Source organism: Triturus cristatus, chromosome 8 (genome assembly GCF_964204655.1).
Source record: "Triturus cristatus chromosome 8, aTriCri1.1, whole genome shotgun sequence".
NCBI classification, from domain to species: Eukaryota; Metazoa; Chordata; class Amphibia; order Caudata; family Salamandridae; genus Triturus; species Triturus cristatus.
The window spans coordinates 53,016,143-53,023,998 of NC_140591.1; positions in this window are offsets into that span (position 1 = coordinate 53,016,143).

The following is a 7,856-nucleotide window of genomic DNA, read 5'->3' on the forward strand; positions in this document are numbered from 1 at the left end:
CTAACCCGCCTCTGCTACGACTCCAGGACCCTCCAGGCTCTCAACCTCGGAGGCAGCAACAACTGCCAGCTCTCGACGCTGAACAACACCCGAGGCCTTCTCTCCTGTCTACCCTGCCGTCGCACCTTAAACCCACCTCCGTACCCCAGCAGCATCTCCCAGCCTACCGGACATCACCGCTCACAAACCACTCAACTGCATCCTCCTCGACGTATGTGTCCTACACAAGCACGTCATAGAAATCTGGGACCTCCTCAACACCGATGTTGTCCTCCTCACAGAAATCTGGACCAAAGCTAACTCTTCACCCAACTTTCCAACAGCCGTTCCCGACGGATACAAGATCCTCTGCTAGGACCACCCCATCCACCCAGGAGGAGGCATCGCCATCGTTTAGAAAAGCACCTTCAGCATGAAGACCGCCGTCCGGTACGACCCTCATGGAGCACCTCCACTTCCAGATCAACCCTAAAACGACTCTCTGCAGAACCCTCATCTACAGGCCGCCCGCCCCCAGCGCTCCTTTTACCGACGCCATCACCAACCTTATCACACCCTATGCCCTTGCCTCCACAGACTACGTCCTACTCGGAGACCAAAACTTCCACCTGGACAACCACGATGAATCAAACACTGCCTCACTCCTAGAGAGCCTAGCCAGCATAGGACTGAAGCAACTAGTCACTGCCCCCACGCGTACAGCAGAAGTCCCACTGGACCCCGTCTTCAGCAAAGGAAACCGATTCTCCTATAGCCACACCATGGAACACCTCTGGACAGATCACCACTGCATCCATTTCTCCTTAAAAAAAAACACCGTACGCAAGTATGCCCACCGACTGCCCTGCAGAAGCTGGAACAAAGTCACTGAAGACCAGCTTATTTCCTCCCTCATCAGCACCCCACCTCTGCCTACGCCAGACGCAAACACCGCAGCACGCGACCTCCACCGCTGGATCACGAACTGCCACTGACACACTCGTCCCCTCAAGAAAGTCGCAGGAAGACACATCAAGAAAGCAAGCTGGACTCGACAGGACATGGAGTGACAACAAAACCCCAGAAACACGTGGCACCTACAAAGCAGACACCACCGCACACCACCATCTCATCAAATCCACAAGGAAGAAATCCCTCCAAGACAGAATCCTCACCAATGCTCACAATACCAAATAACTCTTCTCCATCAGCAAGGAATTCGAAAAACCTGCAGCGAAACAACAGATGTCCCACCCTCCCAAGACCTCTGCAACAGACTGAGCACCTTCTTCCACCTTAAGATTAAGATGATCTATGACAACTTCAAAAACAAAGACCTCCTCACCATTCCGGCTCCCCCTCCATGTGACACCACCCAAGAGACCCTGCTCAAATGGACTCTAGTCACGACAGAAGACACCTCGAAGACCATGGAAAGCATCCTCTCCGGAGCACCCTCAGACCCCTGCCCACACCACTTCTTCCACAGAGCCGCCTTGGCTATCACATCTGAACTACGTTTGACGATCAACTGCTCCTTCAAGTCTGCCACCTTCGCACTCCCCTGGAAACACGCCAGAGTCAACCCCCTCTTGAAGAAACCCTCAGCAGACCCGACAGACCTCAAAAACTTCATGCCCATCTTCCTGCTTCCATTAGCAGCAAAGGTCATCAAAAAAGCCGTCAGCACCCAGCTAGCAGACGTCATCGACGCTAACAACATCCTAGATATCTCCCAATCCAGATTCTGCTGCAATTACAGCCCCGGAAATTGCCCTACTCGTGGCCACCGACGACATCCGCACCCTCTACGACCAGGGTGAAATGGCAGCCCTTATCCTCCTGGACCTCTCGGCTGCCTTCGACACCGTCTCCCACCGCACCCTAGCCACCAGACTCCACGACGCCGGCATCCACGCCAAGGCCCTCGACTGGATATGCTCCTTCCTCACTGGCAGAACTCTGCTGGTCTGACTCCCTCCCTACCTCTCGGAACCGACAGAGACCAACTGTGGAGTGCCCCAGGGCTCCTCCCTCAGCCCACCCTCTTTAACGTCTACATGGCCCCCTTCAAAGCCATCATCAGGACCCACGGCTCAACATCATCTCCTACGCTGAAGACACCCAGCTTATCCTCTCCCTCACCAATGAACCCAACATCACCAAACACACTTCCAAGAAGGGATGAAAGCTGTCACCACCTGAATGAAGAACAGCTGCCTGAAACTCAACTCTGAGAAAACAGAAGTCCTCATCCTTGGCTCCACCCCCTCTACATGGGTCAACTCCTGGTGGCCCCCCGTCCTCGGAAATCCTCCCACCCCGACGGACCACGCTGGAAACCTCGGCATCATACTAGACTCATCGCTCACAATGAACCGACAGATCAATGTTGTATCCTTGACCTGCTTCAACACCCTCCGCATGCTTCGAAAGACGTTCAGATGGATCCCGTCCGAATCCAGAAAAACTGTCACACACGCTTCCATCAGCAGCAGACTGGACTACGGCAACGCTCTCTACTCCAGAATCAATGAGAAACTCTTGCGCAACCTCCAGACCATCCAGAACGCCGCAGCCAGACTGATCCTCGACATCCCCTGTTGCAGTCACATCACCCAATACCTCAGCGATCTCCACTGGCTCCCAGTCGAAGGAAAAATAACCTTCAGACTCCTCACCCACGCAATCGAGGCCCTTCACTTCACCGTACCCATATACCTGAACAACTGTCTGTCCTTCCACGCACCCAAAAGACACCTCAGATCAGCCGATCTCCCTCCCGCCACCATCCCATGCATCTACAAGACCAGAATGGGAGAAAAGTCTTTTTCCTACCTCGCAGCCAAGGCCTGGAACTACCTCCCCCTCTACCTCTGCCAAGCTCCACATTGCCCCAGTTCAGGAAGGACCTCAAGACCTGACTCTTCAGATGACCCCAGCACTCAATGGAGCTGCCCCCTCAGTGCCTTTAGACCCTCACAGGTGAGTAGTTGCGCTCTATCAACCCTGATTGATTGATTGATTGATAGCGTGTAAATTAGAGTAAACTTTATCATAACTACTGTAAAATGGCCATACAGGTGCAGTTTAAATAATGAAAGCAGAGAGCTGCAAAAAGGAAGTTTGTCACCATTTCGATTAACTACTCACCGAGTATTACTTGTATACAATAATGAATTGCTATACTGAATAACATATTACACAACTAATTCTAACTTGGGAGGAGTTTATGTGAAATTGGAAAGGAGATGAAGAAATGGAGAAAGTGGCGAGAACCATCTAAAATTACTGCAAGGCATTAGGCTCAAGGCATTTAATACTATCAACATAAAGTCTGAAGTAACAGGCATGTATTAGTCCATGTTGTAATGTCACCAGAAATCCGCTAGACTGCGGATTAGCAGTCTAGCAGAGTGGCGACTGGGCTTTCTAGGGGAGGGGAAGTGGGAAGGGCATGAATAGGAAGTGAGGCAGAGGGGAAGGGAAGCCCTGGATGAAGAGACATATCAGAGGCTAGCTCCGATATGAGTAGGCTATGAAACTAGCCAGGGGATCAGCAAATAAAGAAGTTTCCTAACAAGTTCCACCAACTCTTGCAGATTTCTGGGAGTGAGTCACTCCCACCCTCTCCGTGGTCAGGATCAGACACACGTTTCTATCGCTGTTAGGGATTCATGAAGGTTTCATCAGTTGTCAATTAGGCACTTGTGTACTAAAGCATTTTCCCATAGACACAAAATGGGTAAAGCATTTGATACATCTAGCCTTTAGTTCTTAGATGTGTTGTAGGATTGTCGGTCACTCAAATATATATACTTTGTTTTATTCACCATTAAATAGACAGAAGAAGCTGACCCTCTGTTGAAACGAAGGAGCACGGTGGATTACCCCAATTTCTCACACATGGTGGTTCGTTGCCAGTGGTTAGAGATATGGGGCTAGAATACTGCCATCAATTTGGCCACAGATGGGGCGGCTCTCCATTTGAGCAAAGGAGCGTTGCCCCACTAATTAAAATGCCAGTTTTGCCCCAGAGGTGAATAAAGTTATGAAAGTTATTCAAGTTTTTAATATGATTGGCGGTGCTTAGCTGTTGAAAGGTAATAGGTGTAGAACATTTTATTAACAAAAGGCAACATATTCTTGAACCCCTATGACTTAATTAGCACTCTAAAAGTTGTAATTGGGTTTTCAGTTGTTTAACTGTTTTTATTATCAGTTCAGAGTGATTGATTCAACTCACCCATCTCGATCCTTCAACGCACACCCATAAGTAAAAATATAAATTCTCAAGGACTAGTCCGTCATTACATGACCTACGTTCACCATCCACTCGCGATCCCCCTTAGTATATTGTATAGCATTAATACTCAGAATAGCTTATTCTACCCACATCATGCCATCCTTCTAGTAAACATTAATACGCAATTACAGACCTATATAGAAGGTGAGTATTTATTATGGCTCATTGCAGAGCTCTGTGGTGAGCGCCCACCCTCCTCCAGGAGTGATATTGGACTTCTCAGACTGTCATAAAATGTGTATCCAAAAGGTCAGTTGCAGATTCAAGTGTTACAAAGAAATTAGCTTCATCTCTGTATTCTATACAAAACTGGCCACATAAATCAGTGCATATTTTGATTCCATTTTCCGCAGCTTCTTCACTTCCAGAAAGGATTGCCTGACTTCCTGCACTATTGCCTTAAAATCTGGGAACGAAGACATGAATGAGCCTTCATATTCTAACTTCTCCTTCCAATGGAGTCCAGATTGGATTTAATCTCTCGTGGCATTACTTTTCATTTCTAGGTCAACACTTTTACTTGCCTCGGGACTGGCATCTGATGGGCCGGTGTTACATTGCAACGATAGGGCACCTTGACTGACCAGGAAGCAGTCCTGACGTGAGTGGTTTGTCGTTGTTAGACTATGTATACCAGTGGTAGAGGCTAGGCTAAATCTAATATTACTTTCACTTCTGGTTTGAGGAAATATGAATTTTGTGATCAGTTATGTCCCCTATCGTAGACCCCAACGGCTCCATGTGCATGCTATAAGTACATGTATGTTCCCTCCAGTTCCAGTTATGAAGACGCAAATACATGTGCGCCCACCGTCAACATGTCCTCTTTCAGATTCGCCATGAATGGGTCAGATATTCCATTCCTAAGTATGAAAGGCCACCGACTTTATGTGGTTCACTTTCCACATTTTACAGATTCAGGCGAGTAGGCCCTGAATTCTGCCATCAAGCCTTTTCCTGCCTTCTGCCTCTGAAAGCTCCAGTCCGAGCCCGCATCTGTATCCATGAACTTTGTCCTACTCCCTGCGCGGCTAACGGTGCCTGATCCAGCCTGTTGCCTGCCAAAAACTGTATTTCACCTTCAAGATTATCTGCTCCGCTCCTCATCCAATGCATTCCTGTCTAGTAGTTTAGGTAAACATTCTTCCAGCTACCGAGCAAAGGGCCAGGCCTCACTGTCCTCATGCAAGTAATTCATAGCCCCTGTTACCATGGAAGACTCCTGCCCCCTCGCATCTCATGTAGACACTTAGACGCTTGTACACGCACTAACAGTCAGTATAGAATAGATTCCGTCCCAGAGACCTTTCCTTTTGGATAATACAGTTCTTTAAACATAAGATATTAGATATGATGTGGGATTAGGTTGACATGACCCCTCAGACTTCTGTCTCCACATGTAGAGCTAAATGTCAAGTCCCCTTCACCCTCTAGTTGCACGTCAATCACACGTCATGCGGCTGCGCGCGCATCTCTGCCAAGTATTTCTGCTGACATTGCAGGATTCTCTCATGGATCCACCCACTTGTGACATCATGTTAAATGACGTTTTTAGTTACGCCTATGTTTACGCCTTTTTCATTACGTATGTGTATCATTATCTGTATTATCAGCTGTTACGCCTCTTGCATCTGTCTTAATGTAATACTTTTCATATAAATATCATTACTTGTCAATAATGTATTGCCTTCCCTTCCTGAACCTTCGTGGTGATGGAATTTGAAGCCTACAGTTCGAACTGTAATTCCTTTGTAGAGGAATAAAGCCTTTCAGAACCTCTAATACCACGGATTCTGCCTCTTATTTATACTGAGTTATTCTTACTAGACTTTACCGCATAAAAAATACCGGTAATGAAATATTTACCACATAAATTGGCGCCCGAACAGGGACACTTTCTCATCTCACGCGCCGGAGGTGCGTTGCAGGCCCGGTCTCCTGCCACAGCTGAACGGACAAAAACGCGTACCTGCAGGATTTCCTGTATCTCCCTCCGGCCAAGCGGGGGTGACTGAGGCTGCGATCAACACCCAGACGAGGCGGTGAGAAGTGCGAAGTATCCCGACCAGAGCCTAGCTGAGAGAGCAAGATCCGAGGTATACAGAGGCCCACCAGGTTCCGAAGTTCCGAGTCCAGTCGAGTCGAGTCCAGTCCGGTCCAGTTCAGTTCAGTTCCGAGGCCTTCCGTTCCGCGCTACCCGGTGAGTACCATTGCCGGGGAGGCATTTAGACGTGCACATAGGTTGTGCCGGTCAAGACGGGTTTGGGTACACAAATCCGGTCTGCACTGTTTCAGCAGTGTATCTGTACTGTTTAGCAGTATATCTAGTATGTCTTGCATATAATTCAGTATTATCTAGTGTCAGTATTATGTCAGTAACTAGTTTTCTATTAATTATCATAGTTCATTAACTGTTAAATGTTAAATGTTTTAATACGTTCTACATATTGTGGTGTGAATGATTGTTCATTATTGTGTTTATTGTATTAAGTGTGTTCAAGTAATAAGGTCTAAAAATGAAGCTCTTTTCAAAATTAAGACAGATCAAAACCAGAAAAGGGGTACTCGAAGAGGCTGTTCCCATTCCACCTAGGGACACTCCAGGATACTTTATGTATCATAAGCATGGCCTAGATGCCGTATTATTTCTTGATCTATGGGTGGACTACACCAAGGATTTACCAGAGAGTCAGAGATGGCCCGCAGCTGGGACCTGGGATGCAGATTGCATCATGAGAGTAGAAGAAGAATTATGGAAAAAGAAAGCCAGACAGTCACAGAAAGATGCCATTGAATTATGGCGTAAAGAATCATATAGACGTACAGAAAAAGCGCTCAGACAGGAAGAGAAAGGTAGGGAGAATTCGAATAAAACCCGAGAAAATTTATTAATTGAGGAAGGTACCCGAGTAAAAGCAGAACAAGTAGACAGACAACGAAACACTCTTATGAATGGTATGTATCCTCTTTTGGCCGAAGGGTTACCTCAGGCCACCCCGGAAATACCGAAAAACTTGACACCCCCCATTGCTCCCGATAAAAGCACATCCCAAAACAGCAAAAGATATTTTCCTTTCTTCCTATTTAGATGATGTAGCTCCTGAATATGCTAATGCTCCGCCACACGCACCGCCCACTGATGGTGCTCAACGCCAAGATCATCCGTCTGTATCCCCGCAACAACAAACTCCTACGCACATTCCCACAGGTCCATCTGCTTCTACCGCTTTTCCTACATCTACAGCTTCTATCTTACATCCAACAAATCCTTTCGTGCCTAGCACCTCAGATGGTGCGACAGGAGGTGCGACAGAAATTTTTGCCACACCACCTCGAGGAAATAAATTATCCCTTAGAGATTTAGCATACGAACGTACACCCCAACTAGCAACTTCAGACTTGTTTAAAGAGCACCTAGTGGATTGTAGATATGATCCTGTGCCCGGTAGACGGGACGGTATGCTGCTGTCATCACTACGTATACGACGAGCCTCAAGGTATTTAGCGACGCTACCAGGAATGGTGACACATTTAGACAATATATACCACTTTGTCCAATCAGGGCGAGGCC